Genomic DNA, 24,925 nt, shown 5'->3' on the forward strand with positions numbered 1-24,925 from the left:
AGGAGTCTTCTTACTGTCCCATCTTTAATTGTACACCATCATACTAAGATTATAGAAGTTGTATGTCGATAGTATTGAATGCCTGGGCCAGATCTATCGAGAAAAGGAACAATTCTGAGGCATTCTTCATTTTCGCTGTAGCCTTTAAGATGTGTAATAGCAATCCGTTCACAGTGGTGCCTCAGCCTTTGATGAAGCCCGCTTGCCACTGGTCATAGTGTGATCAAGATAAGCGAGCCAAAAATCTTGCCAGTCACATCTAACAGGGCGATTTGTCCATAAATGCATGGATTAGCCCTATCGCCCTTTTTGTATATGGGAACAATGATGGAGCAAGTCCAAGACGCTGGAATTCTTTTTGCCCTTTGGATTTTAGCGAACCATTCCCACAACCTGCCAGCCCATTTCTCAGGTTCTTTCTTAAGCATAAGACTGGTGATGCCATCGGGTCTGGCGGCCCTGGATTTGCTTGCCTTGTGGATAAAATCTAAAATCTCGCTCGTTTCAGTAGAAAATGTCTATGGTTCCTCCGTATAGACTTCCACTGTAATTTGTGAGTTGCTGGGCAATACAAACAGGGATCTTAAGTGGTTACTCCAAGATTTCGATGGGACCGGGTTTAGGCTCAGGGATTCCTGGGGTGCATGGCGAGAGTTCATAACTCTCTACATCTTGGCAGTAGTCTTGGCACACAGCTATGTTCAACATTTTTTCCGCGTCCTGCTGTAACATCCAGAATTTGTGATTTTTCAAACAATTTTTTGAGTTTTCCTTGGACTTTTCCATGTTTCTTTGGAGGTTTGCTCTGACTTTTTAATTGAGATACTTTTTCCTTCTCGCCACCTCGGCATCAAAGTTATGGCATATGGAAAAGCCTGCTTTGTTGTTAATGGGAATCATTGCATCAATGGTTTTGAAGTGTGAGCTCACCAGATCGACCCATTTTCACCTGAAGGCGCCCCTGCCACAGGAATAGAGGCCGCTGAATCCTCAGCCTATTTCTGCCGGATTCTACTTCCAGATAGGCTCTTTGCCTATCAACTACACATGTGGGGCACTTGGCAATGGTAATTTCAACAATATTGTGGTAACTACGGTCGGTTTCATGGACTGTTCAGGTGGATAAATGCGTGAATACATTTTCAGACGCAAAGACATAATCCAAGACCTTTTTTTCATTGCCCCTTTTCCACGTTGGATTAACAAGGGAGTCCCCAATGATATGGCCGTTTACCAAATAAATGTTTCTCATATCCAATTCATTTCTCCAGTGCAAGCCTCCCAGTATTTGGAGGCACACCAATGGTATATGATCTTCAATAAGGTTGAGATTTGCATCAAAACAATAAATGTTAAGATAGCCACATAGTAAGATTTCCAGGTTGAGCCAATTGCCCCATGCCTCGTCAATCAGGGCTAAGCCTGTGCTTACAATCCCCTTTCCCTTAGGGGAGGCCAAGTTCCAATACAGATTTATCAACATAACTGTCTTAACTGGCCCATTTGAGGAAGATCCCACCCTTATTATTAAAGCCTGAATCAGGGGGGATGGTTGGCTTTCCGAGATTAATATATAGCCTCTTCTGTTATTTAGGGCTATCCATCAAAAGAAGAAGTACTGCTACTTGAGGGTTCTGCCAAACCAGAATCAAATTCTGAGACAAAAGATTTGTGTTCTGGGGAACCCTTTTGGATTACTAGTGGAACTTATCCAAACATGCATAGCCTAAAATACTGTCCAGAAAGAAACACACAGATGAAGTCTGCATAGTAAAATCAAGTTAATTTGTAATGAAAAAAAGCAAATGGTTCTCTTGCAAACACTGATACATATCAAGAGGGGCTGTGCTTTGAACAGAAAATTAATTTAGTAAACATTAACACAAAGAACAAACACATACAGAGTATACAATACGTCCCTAAGCAAATGTGAATATCTGGGGAAGCCAAAAGCAAACAAGACAACCAGTTCGTCAAACAAATAATAATTCTCTCTATGTTTTGTTAATGAAATGTAGCCTGAATTTAGGAACAAACAAGAAGAAAAAGGAAAATATATATATATATATATGTGATATATGGAATACAGTGTCACTTAGTTTACATTGATTACTCAGATACCCATTCTCAGTTGCAGTGAAAATCCTGATAAACCTATATCGAAAAAATCCTCTGGGCTGATGTCATATCTGTAGTAGTGAGAAATCTGATCATCAAAAGCCACAGCTTCAATCAATGGACGGCAATTATCTAATGCATAAAAACACTTTTCTAATGTGCATCGGACAGGACTTGGTTGAGACTCTCCTGGGGGCCATCCACCCAAGAACGAGCCAATGGGCTGTGTTCGTGCTGGCTGAGAGTTTCCCAGACAACCCCCCTGTTTTGCATACCAAGTAACTTTGGGTCTCAACCTAAGTTACCAGGGGACACCAGGCGTGGACCCCTTGTTCACTGCTCCTAGAGAGACACAGCTTCACCTCACTGATGATGCCCAACAAGGTTGAAACATGTGTATGGGGATGCTGTGGTACTCTTGTTCAGAGGAAAAATTGGCTAACATTTCGGTGCTGGACTGCCCCTGGGCAGGACAAAGACTGATATGTGGGGACATTTCTTCTCTGTGAAAAGAACAGTGAGCTAAAGACTTGGTTCAGACTCTCCCGGGGGCCTTCCACCCAAGAACAAGGCAATGGGCTGTGTTCGTGCTGGTAGAGAGTTTCCCAGACCCCCCCCCTGTTTTTCAACAATAAATGTCTTAGTGTGGATTGGTCAAAAGAAATTATTATATATAGGTGCCAACGTTGCAGGGGGTTGGAACCTGGTTCAGTTTGTGAATATTTGGAGAACAAATGCCAGGTGTCCGCCTGTGATCCCTCTAGTTGGGCTTGCTAATCCCCCTCGCAGGAAGTTTTACGTTTCGGCGGCAGTTACGTCCTGGTGTCAACCAGAAATTATTTTTTAGTTGAACATGGCGGCCGCCTTCTTCAGGGTGAAAATTATTGGCTCCACAAATATCCTGAATGCTGTCTCTAGTTGATGCCCGCTAGTCTGTCAGGCAGATGCATCCATATCAGGATTTGAAGATATAAAGATATACCCTGTCGGGTAGCACTGGCGGTAGAGGGCGGAAAGCCGTGGTTATGATTCAGACCCGGCACCGCACCCTTAAATTGGGTTCGCGCATGAGCGGAGTCCCTGAAGATCATCCAGATTTAGAAAGGCTTGATGGAAAATCCCATGCGTAGTCGTGGGGTGTCATCCTCACGTCATACTATGTGAATTCATTACCTTGGAGGGTATGTATTGCCGGAAGAATCCGGTCGCTAACCCGTGTCCAGTGGGGGGCGGTGGGCTTGACGGAGAAACTTCTCTGTGAAGCCGTGCCTGCCGTGAGTGAAGCGGCTGTGAGTTATTCAGGGCTATCAACAGGCCAGCCATTGTTCTTCCATTTAGGGCTGTTTCAGCCAGATTAAAGTATATGGTAAAGCTGTCCAAAAGGGGGTGGGAGATGCAGAGCCACGTCTCTTGCAAGCAAACAATGTCGAAGTCCTGTAATTTTGGGTCCCCCTCACCAAACAGGTGAGCAAAGCCTCTCGTGTTCCAACAGCATAAGCGCGTGGGGCGAACCACTTGAGCCCTCACTGGCCCCCCTTTTCCCCTGAGAAGCTATGGCTGGGAACTTCCAGCGGCCAAAGCCCCCGCAAGCCAGCCCAAATCCTTTTTTTCCAGATTAGGTGGTCGCTCATCAGAGTACTCTTTATTGTCTTTAAGCTTGTGGTTGTTTTCCAATAGAAAGCGGATCGTCCGATTTTTAAGAGGCATGCTTTTCGGCGTTGAGGGAGCTCTTTCGTTAGATTTTATCCTTCGTTTATGAGAGTTTGACTCCTGTCAGCTCTTCTCGGGACGCACTCTGGGATGCTCGGCCGCATAAGCCCCCTTACCTCCTCTGGGTGGTTCTTGCTTTTTAATATGATAGTCAGAAAGAGCAAAGCCCATGGATAGCATTTTCTCCCTCTCCCTTAGCAGAGTATCCTTCTTTTTCGATGAAAATACATACATTACTATTTTATCCGAACAATCTTCCTCAGGAAATACCACTAGGTGTAAACCATTTGATTAAGAGCCTGGATGCTATAGAGAAGACGCAGAACATTAGATCTGTTCAGGATGAGGTTGTCTTTAATGACTAGAACTTTTTCCAAAGCGAGTCTGAAAGTCTCATTGTGATTGCATCGGTTGGCTTTTGATCCTGTGTCTTCCTCGATGTTGTCCCTGAAAGGCTTTAGGTTCTGTCACTCATGATCTGTCTTTACTAGTTTCTTTACGGCTTTGGGTTTAAAGCTCTCACTTTTATTCAATTTTTTTGGCAAGCTTGTCTTCTATCTTCCAATTTTTTGACAGAGAGCACCACATTCTTTCTGCACAGGACCCTTTGCCACCTCCTTAAAACACACAATATTAGTCTCCTCATTGTCTAGAACTTCAATGGAACACTTCTTCTACTAACCATCAATTGGGATTTTGGGGGGATGTTAATCGCGCTGGGCTGCTGGGATTCCTCTTCCTGTTCGTCCGCACTTGAACTTCTCTCATCACTTAGATTTGCTTGAATATACTATCTTCACGGAGGGGAGTGCTCATCCTCGAGCCTCATCTAATCTTCCTCCTGGGATGTGTAGGTGAATAGATTGATTAGGTCACCAATCCCTTCATCTTCTATAGCAACGTCTATCATCCACATTGGTTTGACCACCGTCTCATCCCTTTGAAGTGTGATGGGACAGTTTTCTTCCACCCTGCTGTTATAAATTCTTTTGTTGGTTTTCTCTTCTACTGATTTTGGTGGCAATACATTTCTTTTTTTTAAAATATGTTTATTTTTGAACAAGGCAGGAAACATTACATATATTTGTAATCGACATTTAGCATGCATTAACACACAATAGTATTTGCTTCCCCTTCCCCTCTCAGAGTACATTTAGTAGCTCAGTCTCCCTCCTCTTATTCTCGCGCCTGCGGGGCGGGCCAGCTCTCCAAGACCCTCCTGGCCAGTTGGGGTTTATATGTTAAGGCTGGAAAGTCACGGTCGAATTCGAGGATCGGGTTCCAAATGTTCTGGAAGCGATGGAGAACGCCCGCCCTGGCCGCAGTCACCTTCTCCGCAATGAGTACATCCCACAGTTTCATCCACTACAGGGGCAGGAGCGGGCCCTCCACCAACTTCCATGTACGGGCCACCACTATTCTGCCCGCCAGCAAGCAGTGCGATAAGAGTCTAGCTTTGGGGCCCTTGCGTGGGTAACTCCCCGGAATCAGGTCGCCTAAGAGGATAGGTTCAGGTTCTAGTGGGAGTGTGATGTGTGTTATTGCTGCAGTGGCCGCCAGGCATTCTTTCCAAAAAGTTTGGGCCTTGGGGCAGGTCCACCACATGTGGAAGAAGGATCCTACCTGGCCGCATCGTCTCCAGCAGGCCGGGTCCAACGCTTGATTCATGTGGTGCAGTCTCAAGGGGGGATAGTACCATCTCAGTAGGATTTTTTGGGCGCATTCCCCATTTGTAACACAGGAGGAGGCTGATTGGGTATGGGTCCAAATGTCCACCCAGGACTGGTCCTCTATGGGGTGTCCCAAGTCTGCCTCCCATTGCGCCATGGCCCTGGACTTGAAGGTAAGAAAGTCCTTTTGGAGGAGCTTGTATAGTGTTGAGATCTTACCTCGGAGTGGAAGGTCGTTGAGAGTGAGTTCTATGGGGGTGGGCGGGCATGTTGCTGCTTGACGAATCTGTGGGTGGGAGCACCAGTGACGCAGTTGGAGGTAAGTGAACCTGTACGTTTCTTGAAGGTGGACGTTATCCTTACATTATTCGTAAGAGCACAGTTGTCCTCCCTCGAAAAGTTGTCCTATGGTCTCCAGGCCACCCGTAATCCAGTTTTTGAAGTTCCTGGGGGCCAAGCCCGGGGAAAAGGCAGGATTCATAAAGACGGGGGATGAGGGGCCGAGTCCCCTGGGGACTTTCTTCTGCTTCAGCGTCCTATCCCAAATGGCCACAGTATGTCTGGTGGACAGCAATAGCTCCTGCCATTGCCGTCTGGTCGCCGGTGAGATGTGGGGAAGAAAGCGTAGTGGTAGAGCTAGACGTGACTGGTCCAAGTCCACCCACCTAGGACGATTTGCAATTGTTTGCCATGCCTGGGTGCACGCTAATTGGGCCGCCACCTGGTATTTCTGATAGTCTGGGACTCCCAGGCCACCAAGTTTCGTGTTCCCCATCATTGAGTCCTTTGGTATTCTGGCTCTTTTCCCCCTCCAGATAAAGTGCAGCATCTTCCTCTGTAGGTTCTGGAGTGCTGAGGTCGGGATCAACACCGGGAGGGCTGAGCATGCATACAAAAATCTTGGAAGCAGGTTCATTTTACATGCAGTGATCCTTCCCATTAGGGAGATCTCCTGGGAAGCCCAGCACTTCAAATCCGTCTTCAGTTCTTGAAAGAGCGGGTGAAAATTCACTCGGTAGACCTCCATTGGTTTGGCATGGATCTGGACCCCCAGGTAGTTGATAGCCTTCGTCTTCCATTGGATCGGGCATATAGGCATCAACTCTTCTCGCTCTCTCGGTGAGAGTCCGACTCCCAGCACTGTTGATTTATTAAAGTTGATAGAAAAGCCTGTGACCTTTCCATAGTCGTTCAGTTCGGCCAGGGCGTAGGTTAACGATCTGCGGGGGTCGGTGATCATTAGCAAGACATTGTCCGCGTAGAAGGCCAGTTTATGGTGCGAAGTCCCTACTTGGAGACCCTTGATTGCGTGGTTCAATCTAATTCGTTGAGCGAAGGGTTCCAAGATCAGGGCAAATAGGAGTGGGGACAGCGGGCATCCCTGTCTCGTTCCGCAGGTCAGCGAGATGGGGGTCGAGAGATTGCCGTTGATTCGGAGTAGGGTTCTGGGGGATTCATAATTGGCTAGAATCATTGTGCGGAATTCCGGGCCAAATCCAAACGACTCCAGGGTGAGCCTCATAAATGTCCAGTCCACTTTGTCGAATGCCTTGGTTGCGTCTAGCCCTATAAGCGCCATCTTTTTGTCTCCACGTGTGGCTAGTTCCACCAAATTCAGAGCTCTGCGGATGTTGTCTGCCGTAGATCGGTTCTTCAGGAAGCCGCATTGGTCGGGCTGAATTATGTCTGGGAGGATGTGGGCTAGGCGAGTCGCCAGAATCTTGGAGTAAATATTGGCATCAATGTTGAGGAGAGCGATGGGCCTATACGAGGCTGGGCATCTCGGGTCGCCTCCGGGTTTGGGAAGCAGAATGGTGATGGACTCTTGCATAGATGGAGTTATCGCACCGGTCTCTCTAAAGGAATTGAATAGCTGTACCAGTGGGGCTAGTAGCTGGAGCTTGAAGACTCTGTAGAACCTGGTTGTGTAGCCATCCGGGCCTGGCGCACGGGATTTCAGTGATTTTATAGCTTCATCCACCTCCTCCGAGGAGATTGGTGCCTCTAGGAGGTCCCGCGTAGCGTCCGGGATATGGGGTATTCCCTTTGTTCTTTCACATCCCGTGGTGGAGCGGTCATTATCTGTGTCAGGTGTTCAGCTGCCAGGCGTTGTTTGTCCTGCTCTGCATAGTGGATTCGGCCTTGTGTGTCCCGAAGCCCAACGATTGTATTGTTTCGTTTTGCTTTGGCTAGTTTGGCCACCAGTAGCCTGTTAGCTTTATTGTTTTTGGCGTAATAAAATTGCTTGGCTTTGGCCATTTGATGTGCTGTATGTTCGGCGTAATGGGCCTCAATCTTCTGCCGTGCCATGCGGAGGGCTCGTTGGGTCTTCGGGGACCACTCTTTTTCTTTGTGGGTCCGCTCTGTTTTCCGGAGGTCATCCTCGAGGGTTAAGCGGGTCTGACGTCTAGCTTTATGGAAGGCAACACCTCGTGCTATCTGCTCCCCCCTCACAACCGCCTTCATCGTGTCCCATGTGTTGGCGGGCAATGTGTCTGTTACAGGGTTCTCCAGAAAAAAGTTCTTGATTGTTGTGGCAATTGAGTCCCTAAGCGGCATATCGTTGAGAATAGGATCATAGAGCGTCCATCTGCATCTGGCTGGGTGAGGAGGGACCTGACCTCGGATTTCCAAGGACACTGGCCCATGATCCGACAGAATCCGTGGGCCTATGGAGACCTCGTTGGTGAACGAAAGCAGTTGGGGAGAATCCAGAAGGAGGTCGATCCTCGAAAATGTTCTGTGGACGTGGGAATAGAATGAGTAGTCTCTTTCAGAGGGGTGTAAGACCCTCCATGCATCCACCACTTCCAGGGTTCTGAATAAGCGTAGCAGCGCCAGGGCCAAGGTGAGGTCCCCGGATGATGGGGGATGGGACTTGTCAACTGTAGGATCCGGCACACCATTGAAGTCGCTGCCGATAATGATTTGGCCTTCCAGGAAGGCGGGGAGAGTGGTGCATAGGGCCTCGTAGAAGGCGGCTTGAGCTGAGTTGGGGGCATATATCTGCACAAAGGAGTATAGTTCCCCAAGCAGCAGGCACTTGACAGCAACGAACCGGCCCTCCGGACAAAGCTTTGTGTCGAGAATCTGAGGATCCACCCCTTCCCTGAAGAGAATAGCTGTACCACCTTTTTGGCCTTCTCAGATGCGCCAAATTGTTTCGGGAAGAGACGGGAGCGTAGACGTCCGAAGTCGGCTGGCAATAGGTGTGTTTCCTGCAGCATGGCCACCGTGGCCCCTTCATTGTGAAGTTTCTGTAATATAGATTTGCGTTTAGCTGGGGAATTTAGGCCTCTGACATTCAGTGAGATAAAATTCAAAGTGGAATGGTCTGGGCCGCTGGGCGCGGGGGTTGGCACTACTTGTGGGGGAACGGGGAAAGGGGTTGTATCAGCCAACATCTCTTGTGTCTTGCAGCTGCGTGTTTCCATGCCATTGAGTTTTTTGCTCCAACCTCCAACGGGGAGGTGGCGAGTTAACTGGAGGGGGTGCAGGTTTGTGTGTCCAGCACCCCCTCTTGGCCAACGTGGCCATGTAACTGTCCGTAGCCAACATGGCTAAACTTGTGGGTATCGTCTTCCAAGGACGCAGATGGATTAGTCCTCAGAAGCAGGCATGGGCCGTGGGGTGGGGCCCGTTGCCACGATCAGTGGGGTCATTTTGTTCCTTAAAGATGGTAGGATTCTTTGTGTAGCTATTTCTTCTTTCTGAATCTCGGGACTCTGGACCATGAGTTTACTTTGGTGGTGGGCGATTTCGGGAGGTCTGGGTCCGAGGCCCTCTCTACGTTCACGGGTGATCGCGCTTCAGCAGGGGTCGGGTTCATGATCTGCTCAGCATCATCCAAGTGGCTGATTCTTCTCTGGGTGCCTTTGTAGGCAAACTGGAGAGCCGTGGGGAAGAGCCACCGGTAGCAAATTTGTTGATCTTGTGGGAAGGCTGCTAAAGGTCGGAGAGCTCGTCGCCTATGGAGCGTGAGAACGGACAAGTCTTGATAAATTTGGATTGGGGTGCCTTGGAAAGTTATTAGATCACAGGATCAGCTGATTGCGGAGATAGCTTCCTTCGTCGTGAAGAAATGAACCCTGGTAATTACATCGGGTGGGGGGTCTGTATCCACTCCCCGGCGAGGGCGCATCCTGTAAGTGCGGTCCAGGAGGTGCTGTGACTTCTCGAAGTCCGGGAGAAGAGCTTGAAAGAGGTCCCCCACGTATTCTGCCAGGTTTTTATCTGGGATAGATGTCGGGACCCCTCGAATGCGGAGGTTGTTACGTCGGGCCCTGTTTTCTAGGTCCTCCTGTTTAAATTCCATTGTTTCACATTTGTCCCGGAGGACTCTGATTGAGCGTTGAATCTCCGTCAGGGTAGATGCTTGGTCCTGGGTCCGGTCTTCCACTTCTCCTAGCCTCTGTTCAGCAGTTGTTACCCTTTGGTCGATGTTCTCTAGTTTGGTAGAGAGCTCCAGCATGCATGATCTGAATTCCGATTTAATGTCCTCCATGAAAGCTTTGATGTCATTTTTCGTGGCGAGGGACCCCTTTGTCTTCTGGAGTCCCCATGGAGGAGGGATCGGGGGGGGTCTTGTCTTTTGGGCTTCTCAGACACCAACAGCATCGTTGCAATATCTGCGTTCTTGCCGGCTTTGGGTTGTCTGGACATGCTGTTCCCCCGGGCAAAGCAGGGGATTAATGTGCTCCGGAGCCGGGAGGGAGGAATGTTGCAGCGTTAGCACAGCAGGCAGGGGAAGGGGGGCTGGAGAGGGTGGTGCGGGGTGCCCCAGGAAGATCTTCTCATGTGTCCGGTGAACGGGGAAGGGGCAAGTGGGCCCAGCTGGGACCTCCAAGTTGTTGAGGGAGGGGGCGGCGGGAGGCCTCGATGATCCCGCAAGCAGAGGCACCCGGTCGGCGCCGTCAGCCCTCCCCAGCTCACCTCCACCCCGGGCCGGGGCCTCTTCACTCATCCACAGCACTGCGCGAAGTCCCCACCACTACCTCCCGGCCGTCCGTGGCGCGTGTGAGGCTTCAGATAAGGTCGCTGGGATGTCCGTAGGAGCTCCCCATCGCCAGCTCCTAATGCTACTCCGCCGGTCGCGGCTGGGATCAGAGGGGCCATTATGTCGCGGCTTCCACGCTGGCCGTAGGGATTGGGAGGAGGGAGATGCGAGTGCGCTGGAGAGAAGACTCTCGGTGGGCTCCCAAGGGTAGAAGCTCCTCCCCCTCCTCTACGACAGGCCGCGGCTTCTGCTGTTTCCTAGGCCCTCGACCGCCATCTTGGAGGGAGGAGCAGGCAGGGAACTCAAAAACTCGTAACTTCGCAGCAAAGCCCTGGAAAGCTCCAGGAGCGCGGCCACCACTGCCGCAGGCTGTCATCAACCCCTTGTTAGAGTGGGGTCCATCGTCTTAGCCTATTCGTGGCCCCAAAATGTCACGGCAACGGGCACCCCACGGAGGCCATCAAGGGAGCGACTGCATCGTTGGCGCTCCAGGCCACGCCCTCGTGGCAATACATTTCTAAGGATCTGTTGCTCAGCTGTTGATGTTCTAGGTAAATTTTGTTTAGGGACACTGCGAATAGGTTGGGGTGTAGTATTTTCACTCTAATCCTTAGACAGTTTTCTTTTTAGAGCCACCCTTGTACTGTGCGACGACTTGTTATTTGCCAAATTCCCCTTGGACAGTTTGGCAAAGATGCCATATTTCTTCTTGGATGGAGCGTCTATCGGGCCCACGGCCCTGTGATTGGCAGTTCTTCTTTGTTGCCTCTGTCAGTGATGAGTAGTGCCAGAGGATGCTCCACAGTTGGCAAGTTCTCCAAAGGAGAGCAACACGCATCAGGCACAATTCCTAGGTTCACTGTGTCGCTTGTCTGAAATTCAGAAGTCTGATCATACTTTGGGGACCCCCTCCTTTTACTGTGGAGATTCACTATTTACCTGATTGCAGCTTTTTATCTATAGGATTGGCAAGATACGTAACCGGGTCATCAGTGTTTTTAGGCCAGTGGTTCACTTGGTCCACGTCGCTGCGCCTTTTATTTTTATCTCTGATAGCCGTATCAATGTAGGTAATTTCCTCCTTGTTTTTTTTATCAAGATTGCCCTGAAAGCCAGTTACAAATCCTTCCAAAAATAGTAGCTTTGAGTGGAGCCTGGCCACCACTGTGGTCTGGTCTCTAATTTGGTCACTCTGGGCATTATAAAGATTCATGAACGGCGCCAGAGTTAACGTGAGCAACGCTATTAGGCCTGCATCTAACGGAGAATGCCTCGGGCCTGGTCATCAACATGAACTGCAGCCAAATCCAAAAGGAGATCTTTGTCCGAAGGAGGTCGCTCAATATTATTCTGTTTCCTCTTTATCTTTTACTTTTTGGCCCTTGTGAGAGGTGGTGGGCTTGAAGGGGATATTGAAAGTTCCCTTAAAGGGCAACAGAGGTGTGCCCTGTCCGGGGGCATTTCGGACTTTTTTCTTTTTGACAGTATGGGATCCCACAGATCTGTGTCCTCTGCAGACCTTTTTTGTGGCGGGCTCACTAAGGAACCCCCCCCCGGACTTCACAGCCACCTGTAGATTAATTTTCTTTTGAAGGCTCAGGGCCAGCGTCTTTTAGCAGAGCCCACTGGACATGACCCACCACCGTAGCCCTCTCCACTTGCGGGGCGCTTAGGATTGTGACCTTGCTTGATAAGGCACGCTCCCACCCACCCAGGCTCCATTCCTCTACTCGTGGATGGGTCCTCCGCCTTCCGATAAAAGAAGCGTTGCTTAGAAAGTAGACTTACTGGTACCAACCCTATGGGTTTCCAAAATGTCTTCAGAGACTGCTGCTCCTGTTTTTTTAATGGCAATTAACGTCCACTTTTCCAAGTCTATAAAGGCGCGTGGCTGTTGTTTCTTTGGGCCTGAGTTCCAAAATTAATAGGTCTGAAAAATTTGTGTCCAAAAGCCCCGACACCCTGGTGGGGGGGGGTTACTGCTCATAACTGCGCCCTGCAACTGTGGGGCTATGTCAGGCACCTCCGGTGTAACTGGCACAGGCCCCTTTGCGGTTTTATTTGCTGATATAACAGAGATGTTTTTGCCACCCTCTCCCTCTTTCACCATGGAATTGTGAGAGGGAGCCTTGAGGGATGTAATTAGCATACAGTCATGGTCCAAACCCTCTAACTCCAGCATGTTCCTGGCGGAGGCTGTTGTTGCACCGATTTGGACCCAAATGTCTATGGGGTAGGTCTCGGGCCAGCGGGCAGCCTGATCTTTAAAGCCCGAGTCAGGACGGGGCCGTTCCTCGCTTCTGATTAGCCTCAAACCCCCCCTCTTCCAGATTTCAGCCAGCGGGAAGGACAGCCTCCAAGTCTCCTTGGCCTGCAGGTAACGATCCCGAACTCTGCCTTTGTTCCCTATCCCCACTGTTGCCAGCTGACAGAGTGTCCACCATCCTTCTTCCTCCCTCCCGACCAGACCAGGCGGAATAAAAGGTGCTCTTCTGCGACCTTCCCAATGAAATTGACTCACTCAGCCTTGCCTGCCACAACACTTGGGTCACTCTTCTGCTCGCCTCTATGGAGATTTTACCAGCTCGCGGCAGAGTCAAGCCCAGGCCCGGGTAATAACGCAGCAGCCAATTTTAGATCAGCCGCCTGGTGATATAGGCAGCGCAACAGCAGCTGTATTGAGCAACACAGTAGGGACGGTAGTAGAAAATGTACTTACAAAACACGTGTTGCTCCCTGAACTGTCTCACAGAATAAGGCTTGAGATGATGAACGTGGCAGTGGTGGCCCTGCAGGCTGCAGACTGCCACTTTCCGACCACTTTGCGGCTCCCGCAATGTTTTGAGCTGAAAAGGGGGTGGAGCTCGTCTGCTCAAATACAGCATCCCCGTCCCGGGCCTTAAACTTATAAACTTATATCACCTTAATTCACTGCTGCATGTAGCAGAAACAAGATCAGTTCGTTTTCAAAGTGAAGAAAGACCTATCACACAAGTGAACAGTCCAGCACACCACACACTCCACAGCAGACTGCCACTTTCCGACCACTTTGCGCTTTCACATTTATTGATATGTATTTCAACTTTGGTTTTGCAAGTGATCAATACATTGGGCCTCATTACAAGTTTGGAGGCTCCGGGTCCTGCGAAAGGGGAATTACCGGGCCATTCGTACCTCGGCGGGCCGTTAATTCGCGGGAGCCGGAGCCGGTACGTCCCCATTCCCATTGAGCCCATAGAGGGCTCAATGGGAATGGGGAGGATGGTAGCAGCGGTATCGTTCATAACGGTACCGTTGCTACCATCCAGTTCTGCTTGCGGGTGCCGCCTTGCATGCCTGGTCTGACCAGGCGTGCCGAGTGGCACTCGCAAGCAGAACTCGTAATGTGGCGCTAATGTGGCAGTACAGTGATAACGGCGCCGGCAGCACTACCGGCACCAATATCACTGTACTGCCACTGTCGTAATGAGGTCCATTGTCCACAAAATGTGAAGAGTTGTACTATAGTAAACCCATAAACTGTATTCACTACATTGAACACAGAAAGAATAACATGATTAATTGATCTGAATGGAATTTACCACCGGGATACCACCAACCTCTGATGAGGCCAGTGTCTGCTGTTAACAGGCTTTGTCCAGTTGACGTTATAATGATAAGACGAATTGTCATTCGCCTCTCGATTGAGAAATCTCTGTAACTGAGTTGAGAAACGAATCTGTTTTTAGAAATTCATGGATTCGTGCTCTTTATATCAAAACCACGCTAGGGTGAAGAATGATACTTAGTAGACACTGCACTTACTAACCCTTGTCACAACTATACATATTTTTCCTTGATATTATATAGTATATCGTAACATGTTGAATAATAGATACATTTAAAGATAAAAATGCATACTTGATAGACTGATTTTGTTGTAAGTAATGAAAACGGATTATTTGAAATGCTGAACCAATATTTTTCGACCCCGAGTGATTGCATATGCAAGGAAGGACAGCATGTATAAGATATTCTAAAGTTATGATAAACCAATCGTATAGCTCAGTGGGCTGAGCTCCTGCTGGGTGCTGCCACTCAGTTGTCACCTGGATCTTATGCTAGTTGTCACCCAACTTAGTTGTTACTTCTTTGATCAGCATTAAGAGGATAAAAGGCTAAGTACGTGTTTGCACTTCAAAAATAACTTTAAGTCGTTCTGCTCTGGAAAAATGTTAATCTACTGACCCGCTGCTCACAACGAGGTCCATTCAGCAGGCGCACAATCCACTGAGCTATCATATTGTCATTTAGGTGCTTCAGAGCACACTAGGTCACTTTCACTGCCCAATTTACAGGGGATCTCTGCAAGGTCAGGAGTTTATTACATGAAGTCGATTTGCATTTTACATCAGTCATAGCTGTATACTCTCCTTTCCTAGAAGGTAGAGCCTGCGCAGCTGAGACAATCACTGAACATAACATAACAACATAACATAAAATATAATTTAGTGCCATGGGATTGAACTAGTTTACACATGGTTGTGAGGTTATTGTATCCTTGTGTGTCTGTGATTATTTAGGATATGTGTGTACGTCAATGCATACTTGTTTGAGTGTGTGGAGCCCATGGCAGAGAAAGAATAGTGTCAACAACATTTAAAAAAGACAGGTCCTATGCATTAGCTAAGGCTGTCAGGAGAATGTGTAGGAATTTACTGTTCTGCAGATTTCAAGCACAAACAAAGTCATTTGCTTTGGTGTTTTCATGTGTTTACTTCATCCCATATGTATATGCATCAATGAAATAAATACATGGGCCCTACATATCTAATAATTGCTTACAAAACTGTCTGCCAATTAGTGTGTGCAGGCACAAAACATTTGCAATAAACATAGGAAAAAGACTTGCCTTCACTGCCGGCGATAGCTAGGGTTGGGTGGTGGTGCTGGGATGATGTGTGGTGAGATGTCGCAGTTGTAGGTGCCTCTGCTCATCTAATAGTGGACCCCAGCTTCCCTTCAATCAGACTCTGGCTGGGTAAACTAGTATTAGCACCCTTGGCGGTTGCGTCAGCCAATCAGGTTGCTCCAAACCCATGCTGAATCTAACAATCTAACGATCTAAGCCAGGGTTCAGAGCAACCTGATTGCTTGGTGCACCCATACTGCACGCGGTGATGCCTGCCCCCCTCCTATACTGCCTCCCACCCCACCTTATGCCCCTAAACATACCCCAACCCCTTTCCTTTCCTTAATGGGACCTCTGCCAGGCCCGCACCACTCAACCACCGCCTGCCCCTTCACCATGAAAATGGAAGAGTGGTTCTGAGACTGAGTTCGCCTTCCATTTCCATGACAACCAATCCCTTGCCTCAGCCATAAAGCAGCGTGGCTGTGTTTCTTTATTGCTATTAGCATGTTGAGGGTACGACTTGGGGTGCTAATGGCAATAATCACGCATTCTGTGGTCTTCAGAGGCTGGTGACGGCCCTGCGCCATTACCGGCCGGTGAATCCCACAGAACGCGTGATTATTGCCATAGTAAAGCACTTCTGTGTACTGCAGTGTTTGGAAGTCATATTACTATATCTATTATTAAAGTGATGTGTCTTCAAACACAAATTTGCAGATATCTTTGGATTGTTCCAGACATTTAGAGACATTTAGAGCCTGAATAAGCACGTATGATGTTTTTACTGTGTGCTTTGGGATGGGTGAAAGAACCATCTAAAAATGAGTTCTAAAATCCTCATGATTAGTTAAATAAGCCCTACATACTCAGTAATTGCAAAATATATGTACATTACTGTTTGCAGGCATGTAAAAGTAATAGGAAGAGCCTTTCATGGTGTCCGCTCATTTGGTCGAAAAAAAAAGATCGAATGACCATTTGGTCGAAACCAAATGGTCGAAAAAAAAATGGTCGAATTTTTTTTTTTAATTTAATTATATATTTTTTTCATTTTGTTTGGTTAAAAAAAATAATATATACAAAGGGGGGTTGGGGGGGGAACCCCCCCCAAACAAAAAAAACAAAAAAATGCAAAATAAAATAAAAATAAAAATTCGACCATGTGGATTTCGACCATTTGGTGTCGACCAAATGGTCATTCGACCATCTGGTTGTCGACCAAATGACTGGTAACCCATTTCATACATGCCAGTGAATGAAAGTGTTGTTACAATCTATACTACTAATATTATGTGTCTGCAAACATAAACATGTACTAAGGATTTGAACTTTAAACAATATTAGTGAATCTTTTGGAAATAAGTATTTACAGTTCTGTGCCCATCCATGTGAAATTGCAATAAACAACTACAAGCTCCAAAAGTTCTGACTTCTTTGCCAATGTTTGTTTGCCTTTATCATGCAGTGTTTGCTTTGAACGGCCTAAAAGCGCCCAGTGTGTCTATACAGTAACAGGGGGGCTGTTTCACTAATTTATGAGAATGAGGGTGAAAGTAAATAATCACATTTTGATAAATGCCATAAAGAAGCACTTGTGATGAAGCACCCATAATCCCAGCACATCAAGCTCTGAATAACCTAAAAAACACTATTCCAGACACCTTTGGCCCCACAAAGCAACCTCTCCGCATGATGGGTTCACCAATTAAACAGCGAGAATACACAGCAAATTCCAAGAGATACAACTAGATATATATCACCTGAACTTATCCGGTCAGTGAGAATGTCTGTAGATTTTGTAAAAATAGTGAATTTACTGAAACCTTAAAGCATGTTGTTGCCTACTGTCCTGCACTATATGCACTACGTGCTAAATATTTTGCACACTGTTTTACCTTTTATACACTGAGCGATAGTGAAGAAATATGGTTGTTAATTTTTGGTGCAAGACGTATGTCGGTTAAATTGGCAACTACAGGCTTTTTAAATGAGCGCAATCTAAAACAGTCTTTTTCTGATAAAATATGTTCAAATATGCTAGATTGTATACTTTTCTATATATGCACTCTGTTTTTAACACAGACTTTCATGTATTGCTGTTTTAAAGATGGCATGATGAAATTTCGTTTATATTGAAAGGTTGTTTCTACAGCCAGTCAATAAATAAAAAAATAAAAATTTAGAATTTTAATCTTGTTTGCAATGCCTCATGTGTGCACCATTTGAACCACTACATTCATGTCCTTTAAGACTACTAACCTACAAAACCATCTTTTTAGTAGCGTTAACAAAAGCCTGTAGGGTGTGTGCAGAGTTGCGTGTACTATCTTCTAAACCACCTTTTATGGTTTTTATAAAGGACAAGGACATTGTTAAAGTCAAACCTTAATTTCTACCTAAGATTAGATCAGATTTTCATCTGGGACAAAAGTTAATATTGCCTACCTTTTACCCACCACCTCATCCTGGCAAGGAAGAGGAAAGGTTACACAGACTTGACCCAAGAAGGGCTTTGAGTTTCTACATTTCAAGAAAGTCAAAGTTTTGTCTAGAGAGACCAACTGATTGCAGGATATACTGGTCATAGACCGGGACAGGCTGTAACTAAACAAACCTTGTCCGTATGGATTACATTGGCTATTACTGAATGCTATAGACTGGCCGGGAAAGATCCCCAAGATTCCACCTTAAGCCAGGATGGAAGCTTTGGGAAAGCACTCCTTCATTCAGTTCATAACAATCCTTGATTACAAAATTCTTACTTCGCCAAAACAAATACTTCTTTGGGATTCTATCATAGATTAAGAACAATCCATTCAAAGAACAAGTTACTTACCCTTGGTAACGTTCTTTCAACTGGATGTTCCTCCCACGTATTCCTCATCGCCCCTCCCAGCCTACCCTACAGTAGAATTTCCGTAAATGACACTTTACGCTCCTTCAGTGTCTCGTATGGTCTAAACCACAATAATGCTGCTTGTTCTACTGTAAGAAAAACACAAAAAAACAGAAATGGAGCCAAAAGGCGCAGGGCGTTCCATATATACCTTCAACGACATCATCCTCGAGACAGAGGCCCTTGAGGGAAATCGAGTCGACAGCATCGACGCACAGCGCCCTCTGCTGAAATTATTTTCCAAAGCAGCTGAAGTTGGATAGTTGGATTTAGGAGATATCATAGATGAGGAATAGGTCAAAGGAGCACCCAGTTGAAAGAACGTTACCAGGGTTAAGTAACTTGTTCTTCTTTAGTAAATATTGTCTTTGAAATCTGGGGGGGGGCGCAGAGAAACCTGTAAGTATGTAACCTGAGCAGATCTCTGAATTATGAAAAACCTTCGGTAATAGAGATTGGCAATATCAAGAGAGGAACAAATAGGTTGCTGAGCAGGCTCTGGAGACTGAGTAATCATCGCAGAGCGAGGAGAAAGATAAACATATGCAAGAAACTTTGTTAGCTCACACAATAAAAAGACAAGATTTCTGGCAAAGTAACAATATTCTTGTGTTATTAATACCACGCTACATTAGTTGTTATATCTTGAGTAAATATTCCCCTAAAATCCTATGAATATACTCTTAAAGGTTTCAACTATCAAAGCAGGTGCAGTCCTGACCCACTAAGGGGTACCTGGTGACTCCATGACTTAGTGGCATATGACAAAGCCAGATTTTGGAGACCGTTCTGGGAGGGTGGAGGAATCCTGTGGGCCAGAGATACCCACAAGCACTGTGAAGAGCTACCTAGAGTTGGTAAAGGGCGGATATTGAGGGTCCCTCTTCTCAACTTCCCCTGTTAAGCAACCTCCCAAAGTGAGAGATTCAGTGACAGAATGTCACCGTATTACAGAAATACTTATGGTGAACAAACGTCTCCATTATTCTGACCCTAATCATCATCTCTGATTCATAATTAAGCCTCTCGGCTGGGGAAGGTCTGATCAACACTACACTATACTACCAGACTGGAAGGAGTGTACAGAGCTGTCTTACACGCAGTATCCAGAGGGCCTCTATTGCAAGGAGGATACACACACACCAATTGCTATCAAAAAGAGGCCCTGCGGCACACCATCACTTCTGTACTAATTGAAGCTGGCCAAATTGCTCACTGGTAAGGCCAAAGATAGACCCTGAAGCTTGAGTCAGGACACATAGGCGTGCATCGCTGCGCACACTTCTGCCTGACCTCAAAATGGAGAATCGGAACATTTTAGCTTTTGGCAGCACACGCATGAGCAATCAGGCAATTATTAAAATTCAAGAGGGTTAACAGGTGGAACCGCAGAGGCAATTTCTGGAACAAGCTGAAACTACAGAGGAAGGAAATATCAAGCTGGGTGCAATATCCCTGTGACTGTAATTGTGTGATAACAAAGTGATCTGGGTGCTACGTACTGTGATTATATCAAAGGAGCAAGCTGGGTGCTAAATCCATAGGGCATCGGTGTACAAGCTAAGGATCCTGGATAGGCAATCTACGTCCTTTAAAGCAGGATTGTGCATTTATTCGTTTTTCCCTCTCAGTCACCTTCAGGATAGTTTTCCTTTATAGCTGTGTCCCTTAAACGTTTTAGGTATTTGTCCTGTCCTGCACCCTTAAGGAGCTTGTTAGGTTTCAGCCCCATTGTATGTGGTAGTAGAAGCTGGCGTTGTCACTCTCCCTTTGGAGTAATTGGAGACATGTAAGAGACGATCCCTTCCAAGATGGCACCGGGGTTGGTCTAGACATACCATTGTTAACATCATGCATCCATCGCTTGTGATATCATCCGGAAGGCGTCCGACTCGTCGGACTGATCATAACCTGGAAACAGTATAAAGGAAAGTGGAGCCTGGAAAGTATTGCATTAGAACTCTGCTTTCCCCCTTCGAGTTGCCTCCACCCCGCTTCAGTTCTCTTCCCTGTATGCTTTGCTTCTTGTTCCTTCCTTGCTCCTGACTCTTTCTCCACTTTGGCCCCTTCCGTTAGTTGCCTTTCTTATTTCCCTCAACCTGGTATTCGGTCCCATACCCCAGCGGCTCCTGTTGGCAGCTTGCTCATCTGCCCCTGTTTGCCTTCTAGTGCCATGTGGCTTCATATTGATAACATCTGAGGGAAGTTTTTTTCCCAAATTGGATTTCCCCGTTACTTGGGACTGCGCTCCTAGGGAAGCTCCCAGTCCTATAGAGAGGAGATGTGGCTTCTCAGCAAGACAGGCCTTACCGCTTCTACTCCACATCCAGAAGATCTACTCAGGCGAGGCCTGTTGTCGCTGAGAAAGCGTGAGGGTAGAGGGAGGTGCACAGGGATGAATTATGTTTTAGGAAATGTGGAGAAACCATGTGGAACAAGGAATCCCACACTTAGTTTGTGTTCTCTTTAAAGTATTTATTGTGTTTTGGCATTCAGGTGTTCGGTCCCAACCATTGTGGATGCTCTGAACATGGGAAATGGCCGCTGCCACTATTCCTCTGCTGTTCCAAGCAATCTGACTGTGCCAGTAGACAATGGTACTGCCTACCAGCTCTGCTCATTTCCTTCCACTTAATCAGAAGGCACGAGTGGCTTGAGAGCTAGAGTGAATAAGGTCTAAGGTTTCTAAAGCATATGATGCCCGTGCATGGAAAAGACATTGGGCTATCTCGAGCAAGGAACTGGACCCCTTTGTAGTGCAAGGGCCGGCAACGTTCCGGCAAATGTTTTGGACTACTGCTCCCATGAGCGCTCCCAATTGACTTTACTGGCTAGAGCTGATGGGAGTTGTAGTGCAACCCCCCCGCCCCCCTCCCCGAAGAGCCAAGCATTGCAGGCGCCTGCTGTAGTGGATTGCTCTGAGGGCCCCTGACGGTTTCTTTTAAGAACTGTCTAAATGAAAGGAAAATTGACCCTCACTTGGAGCACCTTCACAAAGCCACATAGCCAAAATATTCTCTCATTTACAGCAGTTTTAAACCATTAACTCAACAGCCAAATCTATCTAAAGTATACAACGCATGCACAGTGAGTAAAAACAGTATGTTTGAGGCTCTGATTATACAATTGAGATGTTCAGGAGGAGGTACAAGAGCTTCAAGTGTTGCTTGTAGTGTGTTGCAGAAGGTATGTGACTTAGTATGCGATATTCTGCCCTCTCTGGGTTGGAACCAAAAGTGCTTTGTAATGGCATAGTGAGCCAAAGAACCAGGGAATGGTACTCAGAGAAATTGCAGGTGGTTGTTGTTAATTCAGACCCTTGTATCCATCAATTGTTAGTGTTGCAGTGGGTGTCCGGCCAACTTATCATACATTCGGATACTGCAGACTTCATGTTGCAACCGTTATTGCAAATGTATAGCTGTAGACACAGATATGTAAATCCAGGGGGCTAGGGTGTTAATATTCGCTGAATGACACCCTTAAAGAAAATAAGAAACATATCAAAACCGTTTTAAAGAATTCAGAGGTCACGGGGGTGTTGACATGTAGCATATATTTACAGTGCAAAACATAGAAGGCAATGAGTTTGAGGACGTGGATGCCTGAAGTGGCTAGAGGGCCTGAAAGTAGGATGGGAGAGCACAGAAAGCCTGACCCATGAAAACATGCAAGGCAAAGACCAGGCTCGTGTTAAAATTACCCCGAATAATTGTACATACTGCTATGCCAGAACAGCTTATTTCTTCAACTGACTTCTTTGCTCAACTCTAGCCTCAAGCACTGAAGCCATACTGCCTGTCTTTGCAAGTTTTGTCCGGAGAAAAAAAAATGTCTCTGGTGCCATTACTGCATGAGAAAGTAGGATCGGTAGGGAACTCTAGCTATTAGCTCTACTGAATATTGCCTGGGGTGCTGAGAGTAGCGCTTATTTGCAGCACGCGCATGTAAAACAAAAAAAAACTTCAATCAAAGATGGACGCCATAGAAACGGCAAATGGAAGGTATCTTAAACTGCAATTACAACTTGCACGCTGGGAAATGGAATGTCTAAGGGAGCTTACAGTTAACACTTTTCACAACAGAGACATATAAAAGTACAGTGAACTGTACCATAGTGGTGTGCGTTGAATGCACCAAAAACCATGTAAATATTTTTGAAACAAAGAGGGTAGTGTACCAAGGAGGGATGACTCACCAGGAGACCCTACAAACCCTGTCACTTCACTTGAACTGTAATTCTCTAAATTAACAAAGAATGTTCATTGGGCCTCCTTACAAGTTTGGTTGTAAATAATTAACCATTACCGCCACTCTGTCTCCATAGCCATGTGGGTTTTTGGTGGATTTATCCAGGCGGTAATTACACGTGGTAAATCCACCTATTTCTGGTCTAGTCAGGGTGTACCGCCAGCTTCATGCTGATCGTAAAACCTCAGTTTCAGTCTTAAACTCAGGACTCCGTGTTGTGGTAAGAATTATGTTAATTCCGTTACCACCAAAAAAAGTGGTGTTACCCCACTGCCCAATTTGTAAAGAGGCCCATTGTTTTACATTTATTCCCAACAATAGGTTAGTTGCAAAAGGTGAACAGCCAGCAACGTGATACACTATGCACCCTCTTATTAAAAGCACAATTGAAATCATGATGACCCTAGTGCCCAAGAGAGCAAACCTATAAGAAAGTACCTGAAACCACAGTATACCCAGCATCACTTATTTCAAATGCCAGCTTAATCACATCCAGGTAGTAGATTGGTGTTTTGGTCATGATGGCTTTGTGGGTGACGCAGTCTGTCGGGTGCATGTTTGAAGGGGTAGCCACTGTAGCTTCTTGAGGATGGAGGCAATGTGGAAATATCCTAGTGCTGTGATGAGGTGTACTTCAGTGTGCTGTATCACTTTAAGAAGGTGGCATCTGAAACTCTGGCTAGTAGGGCCTTGCCACCTTCTAGGTGGGTGGTGAGCAGAGCTTGGACCACTGTTTTGAAACTCAGGGAGGCGACAAAAGGTTTAACTTTGTGTGAGGTGCTACTGGGTACTTGGCTACTACTTGTGTTGTTTGGGTCTTTTTGGTGATGTGTGTTTTGAATGAGTGCTCACAGTTGATAGAAAGGCTGAGAGTTTTTGCACTCTGTGCGATTATAGGTTTCAATCCATTAAGCATCATGTTTGTCAGATAAGTCTGTATGCTTGGTGGGGTTTCTCAGGAGACAGTTCAGTCTTTGATGCGCTGAGCTTCAGGTGGACACTTGACATTGTGACAAATCCCTAATGTCATTACTTCTCACCGAGGGGGATCCCTTTCCCATGAGACCATGAGACCAGGGAGGTGAGGCCTCTACCAAAAAGTTCCACTCTGGCTAGTATTATGAGGAATGATCTGATGGGGAGGGACCCCCCCCCCCCTATGGAGATGTACGACCATCATGGGAAGAGCCCTTCTGAGAACATCACCCCCCACATATTCTAGCATCTCCTTCTTCTGCTAACCTCTTTGTAGACAGTAGCCCAATGTACTGTTATAAAGCAGACTACTTTGAGGTTCTGGAAAGTACGTAGACGAAGAGGAACATCAGGAACATAGGTAATCCAAGTACTGGGATGAGTTGACCTCGTGCAGCAATGAAGATGAAACATGTGAATGAGATGAAGGACTTATACAATGGGCCCAGGCACTGCTGGCCACATTATAAAAATGGACTAAGCACTGTGTCTCTGGCAGCAGCAGAGGGCGGTGATACGAACATACATCGCTGAAAGAGAGAGCGAGAACACCCAGGACGCTGGCAGGCCATCGTGTCTGATGATCAGGAGGTATGCAGTAGCAGACTAGTGTCCAGCAGCATCGAGAAGAGAAGGAATGAAAACAGAAGGGACCAGAGAATGTTGTTGTTCAGCCGGAGGGAAGGCAAGATGCAGGAGAAGCCGAGTCGAACGCCTGCCATCCTGGGAAGCCACAGCGATGTGTCGAAGCCCTCAACAAGGTAAAGGGAGGGGACACGGGGTGGCTTTCCCAGAGGGCACAGGCAATTGTCTCTTGGCCCTTTTGCAACCATAACACTTGTGTGGCACGGCAGAGGCAGAAAGCCTTCAAACCTTCCTCTCCTAATTTCAAGAGTGTAATGAAGCCTGTTGATCACCAGGGAAGGGTTGAGGACCCCAAATACCCTATTGAGAACTTGAGAATGAAATTCCTTCACAATAGTGGCGGGGATAAACCCACTAAGGGAGAAACCAGGGTCGGGGACCCAAGCCAAGAAAGAGATACGAGTAATTTTCCTCATGGCAGTACTTGGTAGGGAAGTAAATCAAGTGGACCACACCAAAGAAAAAGAGAATCCAGGGTCAGGGACCCAAACCAAGAGAGAGATATAAGTCATCTTCCTCGTGGCAGTACTTGGCAGGGAAGTGAACCAAGTGGGCCCAATCAAAGAAGAGAAACCAGGGTCGCAGACCCTCCGAACACTCAGAGTTGGGTGTTATAAGTATGAAACCTGGTGAAAAGAAGACCAGGGGAGGGAGCTGTTCGCCATGGTTGTAAGCAACTGTGTTATGATTACCAGGAGAAGGGAGTCATTCTCCTGGTAACGCAGACCGGGGGGAAACACCAACAGCCCTGGGGAAGGGAGTCATTTCCC

Source organism: Ambystoma mexicanum, chromosome 6p, assembly GCF_040938575.1.
Source record: "Ambystoma mexicanum isolate Mex_15411 chromosome 6p, UKY_AmexF1_1, whole genome shotgun sequence".
NCBI lineage: Eukaryota > Metazoa > Chordata > Amphibia > Caudata > Ambystomatidae > Ambystoma > Ambystoma mexicanum.